Raw genomic sequence first — 12,446 nt, 5'->3', positions numbered from 1 at the left:
AAGAAAGAAAGAAAGAAAGAAAGAAAGAAAGAAAGAAAGAAAGAAAGAAAGAAAGAAAGAAAGAAAGAAAGAAAGAAAGAAAAAGAAAGAAAGAAAGAAAGAAAGAAACTCATCCAGTGCAGAGAGGGGATGCTGCTGGGGTCAGGGGCCGTGGAGGCATCAACTTATCACAGCCTCCGGGTGCAAGATGGATTTTGTAAATGCCTTATGGAAATTAGTCCCTGGCCCTCAAGGCATAAATCTTGATATTGAAATGATTTACCCGGACTCTACTACTATTAGTGCTCTGCAAATTAGGGCCATAAATGCCATTTGCGTTGCCATTAGCAGAAGACAGTCCAGCCGGCTCCCCTCGGTACGCACAGACACCCTCGGCCCTCCTTCCCTTCCCTCTGTCTTCCCTCTCCCCACGTCCTTTGTCGGGGCTGCCAGCCAGCCCCTCCACCCACACGAGTACCACCACACTCTGACCGCGCCAACCCAGCATGTGTGCCCAGTCCGAGGCTGCATTACAGTCTCCTTGAGACCTCCATTCCTGAGATCCGGGGGAAAAAGTTCATTATTTATGAGTGCAGAGAAACCTGTACCTTTGCTGTTCAATTTGAAACACGTGTTGTGTAGAATCTCCAGCCTTTTGCTGAATATCATTAGTCAGAGCAGAGGGTTCACTACAAATAAAGGCTGATGGCCAGTGTCTTGGATCTGGCAGGGTTGACATCTCGAGAATAAAGGAAGGCATGTGCCTGGTGTGAGAGGGAAGCAGAGAAGGAACAGGAAGGCTCGGTTTGGACAGGAGCTTTCCAAGGAGCTGGAGAAAAGAGCAGCGGCTGTGAGGTGGGAAGGCTTTCTTTTTTTTAACGTTTCTACAAACCTTTTCTGAGATGCCCTGGGCTGATAATTCAGCTCTCAGCACCCACACACAAAGAGAAAGGAGGAGATGGGGTCCCTGCGGCCTCACAAAAAAACGGGGCTGTCCCTCCATTCCTGACACCCTAACACCCACTGTTCACCCTTAACAACCAGGAGAGCTCCCCACCCTGGTCTCTGGGATTTCTGTTTCCTGATCCTTTCATCGAAGATTTTGTCTTTGGGAGGCTCCTAGTCTTGGGGCGAGAGTCACCGTCTTCATCTTGCCCACTGCCATAGATTGAATGTCTGTGTTCCCACCCCTGTCAAATTCACGTGTGGAATCCTAACCCCCGGTGGGATGCGATCAGGAGGTGGGACCTCGGGGTGGTGAGGAGGTCATAAGGGTGCAGCCCCCGTGGATGGGATTAGTGTCCTTCTAAAAGAGACCCCAGGGAGCTCCCTGGTCCCTTCCTCCAGGTGAGGACACAGCAAGCAGTCACCATCTATGAACCAGGAAGCAGCCTCACCAGACGCTAAATCTGGCCCCGCCAGGATCTCAGACTTGCAGCCTCCAGAACTGTGATGAATCAATGTCTGTTGTTTATATGCACTCCCCCCACCCCCCCACCCCCCCGTCTACCATAATTTGTTATGGCAGCCCCAGGGCACTAAGGCACCCCTCCCTTCCTGGGCAGGGTGGTCCACTGAGCTAGCTCCTGACTCACTCTAGGTTTCTCAGCCCTCCCCCATTTTCCTTTAACTTGGAGAACTAAGTTTCTTTTCTGACCGCTTCTCACCGATTCCTAAGCTGCCTTCCGATGTTGGATGACAGTCAATCACTCCCTTCCCTCAAACGTTTTTACCTCTGCTTTTCTCCCTCTGTTAATTCCTTTGCTCTCCCTAATCACTGGTCTTTCGTGCTCGCGTCTTTTCTTGAAAAAAAAAAAATACAAAGAAGGGAAAGCCACAAGATATTTCTAAGTCCCCCGTTGCTCTGGTGGTGACCCATCTATTCTTCCTGCCAACTCACGTTTGTGCTTCCTTCGCTCAGCACGTTTTACTTATCTGTAATTTTTTATTTGTGATTCCCTTTTTCTCGAACTCCTGTTATTTACAATTTCCTCTCCTTCCTTGATGGTCGAAACACTCCCATGGACACTAGTGCCCAGAAGGGAGCCTGTGCCCTAAATGGGTTTTGGAGCTGCCATGAAGCCACTGCCATCTGTCTCCAGTCTGTCTGCTCAAGCCCCTGCCCCAAACTTAGAGTCTGGGGGCTGAGGAAGGACTGTGTGACCCCATACTTTTCTGTTGCCCACTGTGTGCCTAAACTTTTCCTCCTTCGAAACAAAATATTATGAGATACCGTGAGACTCTGCCCTTCCAAACACCTATCTTTTTTTTTTTTGAAAGCCAATGGTAACTTCTCTTGTATAGTTAGAAATGTATATATTGCTCTGTGCCAAAGACATACTGAAGATTGAGTTTCATGATTCCATTGTTCAGAAGGGATCCTCTAAATTCTACGTCATGACACAAAAACCCTCCGTCCGTTTCTTATAAGCTCTACGGCAGGTCCTGGTGCAGTTGGCGACCTACAGCCTGACCCGGGGCCACCACCAGTGCTCCTTGATTTCCAAAGACGTGGGGAGCGACCCATGTGTCTCAGTCATGCTCCTCCTCTATTTTCTCCACGAGGTCCCCAACTTTCCCTGCCTTCTCTCCTCTTAGTTCCTAGGATGGGCCATTCATCCATCACCCTCTGCCAGAGTCCTAAAACTTGGGGGCTTGGAGTTGAAGTGTCCTCTCCTCCTATAATTTCAGGTTAGAAAGGATGCCCAAGGGGTGAGACATTCCATGAGCTTGGAAATCAGGTCGCAAATGCCAGGCTGCCTTCCTGGTCCTCTTTAGACAGTCTCTGAGGACACACACAGGACCGCCAAAGTGGAGGTTTCCCTTTCTTCTTTAGCACTCCTTCCGCAGGCAGAGTTGTTGGAAGAAACTCATTAACTGAAGACAAATAGAACCTTGTATTTCTCCCCCGTGAGTGGCAAAGAGTTTTTTTTTTTTAATAAAAGATTATACAAAATAGAAAATTAAATTAGCAATGATTTTCCAATGAAATGAGCAGATCCTTTGAGGCAAAGGAGATTTAAAAGAGGATTTAGACATCCATCCCTGCCTCTAAAACCCACACATGGTTTGGCTGAAATTAATTTTGTCCGTGACTTTGTGAGATGCGGGGACACCCAGCCTCGCCGGACAGCCCCAAACCCAGGAAGGTATGTCATCTTCCCAAGAGTCTGAACTCCACAACGCCTGTGACATTCTTGGTTGACATGGGACTTATGTGTCCAAGCAATATGGATACAGGGGTTTTGGACTGATGGTCTATGGATAAGCTTTTTTTAAAAAATTGAGGAAAGAGTCACATAACATAAAATTAACCTTTCACCATTTTTAAGTGGACAATTCAGTGCCATTTAGTTCATTGACCATGTTGTGCAACCAACACCTCTGTCTAGTTCCAAAACATTTTCATTCCCCCAAAGGAGGCCCCAGACTCATTAACAGTCCCTTTCCATTCCAATCCTGGGTATATACCCCAAAGAATTGAAGACAGGTGTTTAAACAGATGCTTGGACCCACACATTCATAGCAGCTTTATTAACAGTAGCCAAAGAGTGGAAACAACCCAAGTGTCCATGGATGGATGAAGAGATAAACAAAATGTAGTTCATCCATACAGTGGAATATTATTCAGCCATTAAAAAAGGATGCAGCTCTGTTACATGCCATAATGTGGATCAATCCGGATGAGCTCACACAACACCAGTGATATTCTCATGGCTGAAGGGGAGAGAAACCATCTCTTTAGAAGGACCAGAGAGAGTCTCCCCATGAAGAGAAAACTGAAGCTTTCAGCTTCAGATACATTTACAGTAGGACAGCAGAAACTAACACAACATTGTAAATCAACTATACTTCAATAAAAATTAAGATTGGGATTGATATATATATATATATATACACACACACACACTCCTGATACTATGTATAAAATAGCTAACTAACGAGGACCTGCTGTATAGCACAGGGAACTCTACTCAGTGCTCTGTGGTGACCTAAATGGGAAGGAAATCCAAAAAAGAAGGGATATATGTATACGTATAACTGATTCACCTTGTTGTACAGCAGAAACGAACACAACATTGTAGAGCAACTGTACTCCAATAAAAATTTAAAAAATAAAAAAATTTTAAATTAATTAAAAAAATACTTTGTCAATTGCATGGCAGTCAATGACTTCAATGTCTAAGGTTCTGCCGTTACATTCCCACGCTTATATTTCTGTTAACTGTTCTTCTTAAATGTCAGCTTATACACAAACGCAATCTTTTAAATGTAACTATCTTTGGTTAAACCATATTGGTTCTGACAGTAAACCATTTGATAATGCCAAAGGGGAAAAAAAAAAAAGAAACCAAATACCCACCAAATCCTACGCAGCCATTGCGATGTCAAAAACACATGTGGAACCACGTTGAGTCAGAACAATATGATTTATCCTGCACCAGCCCCTCCCACCAAGGAGACCGAGGGTGGTGGGTGCTATTGCCATCAAGAGGAATAAGTCCTGCACTCATGCTCCTGAAAAATAGCCTACATGCACAATAAAAACACATCTGCAGGTGGGAAGACCCAACGGCTATCCGTCAACGTTGGCGAGAAAGCTCCTCCTGCATTCTCTTCGGTTCTAAACACAAAGTCAAGATAGCTTGGAAAGGGAAGATTGGGAGAAGGAGAATCCAGTCTCTCTTTCCCTCCATCTCTGGCTTCATTGCCTGTTATCTCCAATCCCAGGAGATGCTTCACAGTGGAAGAAACCTCCCGGCTCTATTACGAGCCTGTAGACCAGCACGAGGACCTGAAGTTTTGAGAATCAAGCAACCTTCTGCTGAGTCACCAACACGTCATTGAAGAGACATTCATATTTAAGAGGCTCCTGAGATGAGAAATGACTTAGGTCCAACATATTTCATTATCAGGAAGGCGGGCACCGCCGTGTAAAAATCACCCACAACGTTCCGCACTTCCAGGACCGTGCCCAGACTCTGTGACCCACTTGTTTTGTGGAAATGCCTCGAGAGGGTGGGTCAGAGGGCGGGGGATTAAAGACGCATGCCCTCCAATCCCTCCTCTGTGAAGAACATGCCACCGCATCCCACCATCAAGGTCCTACGTGAGAAGGACAAAGACCCACATACAAGAAAGCAGGTGGCGTGCACGGATGAGTCGGTGCTTATAAGAAAGTGATGTCAGAAGGGAGGGTCAGGGTGGGGGCTGGAAGAAGCAAGCATCACATGGCAGGAGATTCACCCTCACCTTCCCTGGACTAAGCGACAGACACACGCTCTGGGGAAGAGACACAAGCCAGATGTGGTCTCTTTTCTTTTCCTTCTGCTTAGAAGGTGATGAGGATGAGGTTGGAGGCGGGCAGGATGTATTAGTCAGGGTTTTCCAGAGACACACGGCAACAGGGTGTGGGTGGTGATGCGCGGGCAAGTAGATCGGTGGGTAGGTAATGGATGGACAGGTAGATGACAGATGAATGGATGGATAGAGAGAGAGAGAGAGAGAGAGAGAGAGATACATACATACATAGATATATAGATACATAGATACCTAGATAATTAATGGACAGATATAGATAAATGGATGGATTGATAGATGATAGATAGATACATACATAGATAGATATATAGATACATAGATAAATAATGGACAGATAGATAGACAATAGATGAATGGATGGATTGATAGATGATAGATAGAGGGAAGGACAGATAGATGATAGATGAATAGATGGATAGATGGGTAGACAGATACATAGATGGTTAGATAGATGATTGATATAGATAGATGAAAGACCAATAGATAGGTAGATGATAGATGATTGATGGATGCCTGGATAGATAGATGATAGATAGATAGATGATAGATGATGGATAGATAGATAGATGATAGATACATAGACAGATGATAGATGATGGATAGATAGATAGATAGAGATAATAGAGGGAGAGAGATGGAGATTTATTTTAAGGAATATTGATGCACACGATTGTGGGACCTGGCAAGTCCGAACATCTGCAGGGTAGACCAGCAGGCTGAGACCCAGGGAAGAAGTGATGCTGCAGGCCAAGTCCAAAGACCACCTGGAGGCAGCCTTCCCTCTTCCTCAAGGGAGGTCAGTCTGTTTCCTTGTAAAGCCTTCAACTGATTAGACGAGGCCCACCCACATTGTGGCGGGCCATCTGCTTTCTTTAAAATCCACCAATTTAAACGTTAATCCCACCTAAAAAATGTACCTTCACAACAACATCTATCCTGGTGTTTGACCAAATATCCGGGGTCAGGGAAATTGGCACATCAATTTAATCACCAGACAGGACAATTCCTTTTGGCACAGAATGGACCCCAAAATAAATTGCTCAGAGTTGGAGAACACCTTGTCTACAGTTTCCTTGCCTCTATTGGACCCCCGTATGGACAAGTGATGGCCAACATCTTATAACATTTTCCATCTGCTGTAGAGGTTTCCCACGGCATCTTCTGAGAGCCTCATACCCTGGTGGGAAAGGCACCATCATCTCGTCGTACAGGTAGGACACGTACTGATGCACCAAAGATCGTTCACCTGATCGTAACCTGTTCAGAAAAGAATCAGGTGTTCTGACTCCTGCTTCAGACTCTGCGCCCACAGCTCAAGCACACGTCTCCGTGCCTGGCCTTTATAGGCGTCACCGCTCAGATGGAGTAAAGGACACACAGGAGTCGTTGAGAACGGAACTCCACATAAATTACCTGTTTTTGCCGCCTTTTACAGTTACAGATGAACATCTCAAGTGCTCCTAATCGCTTCGTTTATACGAGTGTGGTTGGTACGTGGGGGAGATGGGCGGAGGGGTGGATGTTTATCCATGAGCCCCTACCCCTGGCCGCACTGGCGCTCATCCTTGGAGGACATTGTAAACCAAGTTTTGCTTCTCTCCCCAACACCTGACACACTCTGATTATGAAACATTGGCCGTTGTGCATGATTTATTGTAAATAGTTCCTCCTATAATATTCACAGCTCCACAATTCACAGCCCCGAGGCCAGCGAGCTCCTTGGAAACGCTATGACAGCCGAGATCACTTCTCTGGATTTACCATGGGTGCCTCATGTTGAGCATGTATAACACATGTAAAAAGGCGCACGTGGCATTTGTCAATCCTCCCCCACCCCCTGCCTTTAGTTTACATTTTTCCCTCCTATTGCTTTGGGGGGTTTTGAATAAAACGGTACACAGAGCTTGTGCCAGCTACACGGCTAATATCTTGAGAAGCAAGGTAATCATGGCAGCTCAGGGGGAAATGGGGGCTAAGGAGGATGTACCGCTAAGGAAAGGAGAATCCTTGTGATGGTGGACATGGCGGATGGTCCCCCATCCCTGGAAAGACAATTCAGGGGGTCAGTCTGGATTTGGGGGGGGGAGGGATGGGAAAGGGCTGCTGCAAGGGTCAACAGAATGGTTTGAGCAGAGAAGCGTTCGTGTGGCTGCAATGAACGTCTCTTTCTCTCTGCATCTCCAGACTCAGACAATTCAGGGGGTCAGTCTGGATTTGGTGGGGGGGAGGGATGGGAAAGGGCTGCTGCAAGGGTCAACAGAATGGTTTGAGCAGAGAAGCGTTCGTGTGGCTGCAATGAACGTCTCTTTCTCTCTGCATCTCCAGACTCAGAGAGTAATTTCCCGGCCCTCAGCTGTCCACCCCCCGACCCCAGCTCTGTGCCGCCCATGTAACCTCTCGGCTGTTCCTGCGCACAGTTACCTGCGTCCCCGTGTCTGGGTTGCTGCTTTATTTTGGCGTCTAACCAAGAAAGCACCCCGATGGTCAACCAAGAACCGTCTTCCTCTTTCTCCTCACCACATGTGGCTCTGCGTAGCAAACGAGCCACTTAACCACACGGGCTGCAGCTCCGTGTCCCAAGTGCAGAGAGTGTCATGGGTCGAGTTTTTTCTTCCCTAAGAAAAGAGGTGCTTTCTTAGGTCCTAGCCCCACGTACCTCAGAAAGTGGCCTTACATGGAAATAGGGTGTATTATTCATAACTTTTAATTTTCTGTATCCCTTTCTTTTTTATTGATGAATAATTGAGGTACAATATTACAGAAGTTTCAGCTGTACAGCAGTGATTCAAAAGTTTTACAGGTTGTGCTCCATTTATAGTTATTATAAAATATTGGCTGTATTCCCTGTGCTGTACAATATATCTTTGTAGCTTATTTATTTTATACACAATAGTTTGTACCTCTTACTCCCCTCCCCCTATCTTGTCCCTCCCCCTTCCCTCTCCCCACTGGTAACCACTGTTCTCCGTATCTTTGGGTCTGCTTCTTTTTTGTTATATTCACTAGTTTGGGGATTTTTAGGTCTCACATATAAGTGAAAAAATAGAATATTTGTGCTCCTCTGTGTGAATTATTTCAGTTAGCATAATACCCTCTGGGTCCATCCATGCTTCTGCAAATGACAGAATTTCATTTTCTGTGTTTTTGATGCTTTGACATTTGGGGTCTTCCTGACTCTGGAATATGGGGGCCAGACTAGCCAATCCCTAGACAAAGCAAACAAAACACACTTTTCAAATGCAAATAAACCCATCCGGAGGCCACATCACACACACACCCCCCCCTCTGAGGGGCTCTCACCACCCCTTCCAGGCACCATCCACTTGCCCTCCTCATCCCAGGGCAGGAACCAGACAGCTAGAGGCAGCCCTAGAACCCATACACTCTATACTCGCAGCTTGCTGCACAGAATCACCACTCCCTGAACCATTTTCCTTCCTGAAGCCAAGCCCCTTGACCATTTCCCGCATAAAAAAGGCTCTACAGAGGTTGGCAGTGCAATTGTTTCATTCACAAGTAAGATCGGGGTCTCATCGTGCAAGAGAAACTCATTGGCATGTGTAAACCTGGTAACACTCAGCTCTGGATCAGCCAAGGGAGAAGCCTGCAGACAGGCATTCATTTGTTTTTTTTTTCCACATCTTTATTGGAGTATAATTGCTATACAATGGTGTGTTAGTTTCTGCTTTATAACAAAGTGAATCAGCTATACGTATACATACGTTCCCATATCTCCTCCCTCTTGCGTCTCCCTCCCACCCTCCCTATCCCACCCCTCTAGGTGGTCACAGAGCACTGAGCTGATCTCCCCGTGCTATGCAGCTGCTTCCCACTAGCTATCTATTTTACATTTGGTAGTGTATATATGTACACAGGCATTCATTAATTCATGCATTCATTGTTTTTTTTAAAAAAATAAATTTATTTATTTATTTTTGGCTGTGCTAGGTCTTCGTTGCTGCGTGCAGGCTTTCTCTAGTTGCGGCAAGCGGGCGCTACATTTCATTGCAGTGCGCGGGCTTCTCATTGCGGTGGCTTCTCTTGTTGCAGAGCACGGCTCTAGGCATGCGGGCTTCACGTGGGCTCAGTAGCTGTGGCTCGAGGCTCTAGAGCGCAGGCTCAGTAGTTGTGGCGCACGGGCTTAGTTGCTCCGCGGCATGTGGGATCTTCCCGGACCAGGGCTCGAACCCGTGTCCCCTGCATTGGCAGGCGGATTCATAACCACTGCGCCACCGGGGAAGTCCCCATGCATTCATTCTTTCACCAATAGGCCGTTACTGTGCAACCGATGTGCTGAGACATCTCAAAGAACTTGGGACATTAAGTCGACCTTGAACTATGAGAGTTTCCAATCCAGGGGACCCCATGCGTTTCTTCTGAGTGACTGAGCCCCACCTGGCAGGAGATTGGGGCTGTCAAAGCTCAGAACTACAGCCAGCCACGCCATCAAGCTCGGGTTCAAAAGATCGTTTTCCTTACAGGAAAGCAGTTCCAGACAGTTCTGGCAGCTAGGCAGATGCTTATTCGGGAAACCTCTGTCCACCACGGTTTCACAGGTGATTTCACGTAACCTTCAGCTTTTCCTGAGGACTCACCTAGGTCTACATCACCCATTCCATTGCCGTGCTTTCCTCCAGGCTGGCCATCCCAAGGAGAAGAGGGTACGGGTGTCGTTTAGCGGGTGTTTCGAAACTGCAGCAGCGACGTCTTGTCAAACGCTGGGTGCACCTTTCCTCCGGCGGTACTTTTCCCCACCTCCCTCCCTCCGTGCCCAGCCAAGACTTGCTCACATGGGTGAAAGAAGCCATTACTTACCCACCTCCACCGCTTCCCCCAGTTCTGCTGAAACAGTTTGAGTTAAAAGAGCTGGGTTGGAATTCACTTCAAACACAAGAATAGGGCTTGGCGTAGAAGACTGTTGGGCTCCTGTCCTAAACAGACACAGAAAATACCCAAAGCATCTTTCTGTGTCTTTGTCCACGGCCCCAGGGGAGCCGTCCGGGGTGCCAGGGGTCTGCTCCACGGGGCCACTCGGGAACCCAGGCAACCTGCTTCATACCCCGGGCCCTGCACACTTGTCACGGCCTTTATGGTTGGAACTAGGTCTCCAGGCGTGCCAGCTGGTGAGCAGGGCACAGCGCACGGAGAGGACCCTGTCTTAAAGGCCAGATACAGACCGGGCCCTAGTCACGTCCACTCCCGTTTTATCGCCAAGAACCCAGCCACAGGACTAAACCCAGCACAAAGGGGGCTGCAAAACATAGCTTAATCTTGTGCTCAGAAAAAAAAAAGGATGGATGGATTTTGGTGGGCAACCATCAGCTGTGCAAACAGGGCTGAATAATCAGAGCGCAAAAAGACCGTTTTGAAAAGGAAAAGAAAGCATCATTTCTATTGCGCCGATTCCGTTTGCAAAATGGCGCTAAATACCAGATGCCACTTTATGGTAACCGAGGGATGCTCCAGACACACTACCTCTGTCAGGCGTCTCAGGGCAAGAGCGTCTGCCCTTCAGCAGAGGGAATTTACCCCAGCCTGCATCAAACCCTGTCCTTTTAAAGGTAAACTGGCACGGAGCTGTAAGTACACGGGAAGATTAATGAGATCTTGACCCCCTGGAAATCAGAGACACATGGTCCGGGGCTGTGAGCCTTCTCTCACTATTATTACCAGTCGTATTTAATCAATGCAAGCAAGATCCTTGCCTGGAGTCTGTGTACCTGGGATTCCTCCAAGTACTGCGGGGCCGGGAGGCCGCTTGGCAATGTTTGTCAAGCCCTGACTGAGGAGTTCTCTGTCCGTGTGCTCTGCCCGGGCTCTCAGCCCCTCCACTGGCCAAGCCCACACCTCGAGCAGAGCTCTCACATCCTTTCACCTCTCCAAACCCCCTGGAGAGTCTGCCCCTCATCCCCAGGGCATTTATGAGACCTCTTTGTCGCTCTGGCATTTTGTCCCCTCGCCCCAAGTGTTCCAGGGTTGGGGGGAATCCAGAAAGGAATCGATTGACGTTTGCACGTCACACCCATCGGCTGTGACTTTGAGGACGCCCCTGAACTCTTCCTATACACCCACCTTCACGTGCAAAGGCACAGCACGCCCTGCGTATGAAACGATTCGGTAAATTCGGCAGGTGCTGGAGATGGGTCGGGGCCCCTTAAATCACGACAGTCACTGAGGGTGTTGAACCGTGGTCCGCAGGTGCTGTGAGATGCTGCCCAGGTGTTACAGGGAGGATGAGATGCTCTCAGGATTGTTTGGGGTCACCCAGCGGAGGATGGGTGCAGCCCCCATTGAACTGAATGTTAAAATAGTCTATTTAATACGTAACACCGCCACCCTATGAGGACTGGATTTTATTCAGGATTTTGCAGGAGAAAATGGAATTACCGTGATTTACAGAATCAGGAGCCGGACCCCAACCTGGCCAGTGGGGCTCTGACACCCTCTGTCCTCCCCTGCGGCCCAGCAGCCTTCGGAGAAGCTGTGATCGGTGCACACAGACTCAGGGTCCCTTCTCCCCCTGCCTCGGGGGGCCTGAGTCCGCACCCCAAATCCTGTGCACCAGACCCCAACACTGGATTCCAGCTTCCTGTCTTCCCTGAACTCAAAAGACGTCCAACGGGGAACGACCGGTTACCACAGGGGGTGGCCAGACAGTCGGATGGAGTGAGTCGGTGACGTTCAGGACCTCAACACCGGCGAGGTTTCCAGAGGACGAAGAGGAAACAGGGGGCAACTCCACCCCAGAAAATGGGTCACAACCCGTCATTCTGGCCTGAGGTCCGCCTTACACCCTGACCGGTAACAGGGCTACAGAGAAAGCCTGCTTCCCGCAGGCAGGGCCGAGCACAGACTCACCAAGAGAAACGGAAATTGGCAAAGACGTGGCCATGAAAGAAGGTGAACAGCTTCCAGGCTGTTTCTGGAAGCTGCTGGAATCCAGGTCTCCATCTTTGGGCCAAGGACCAGCCCTCTAAGTTCCCTTTTCCATCCTCCCCCACTAGACCTCACTATCCCTTCTCCTATGACAGGAAATGGTTTGGTTGTACAATCTGTCACTTGAGATAGAAGCTTTGTCCCAGTCCCAGAATCAAACCGTCTATTCCAGGGTGACTAAAGGTCTTGGTGAAGCATGGTAGAACCGG

Source organism: Physeter macrocephalus, chromosome 7 (genome assembly GCF_002837175.3).
Source record: "Physeter macrocephalus isolate SW-GA chromosome 7, ASM283717v5, whole genome shotgun sequence".
NCBI classification, from domain to species: domain Eukaryota; kingdom Metazoa; phylum Chordata; class Mammalia; order Artiodactyla; family Physeteridae; genus Physeter; species Physeter macrocephalus.
This window is presented reverse-complemented; position numbering follows the sequence as displayed.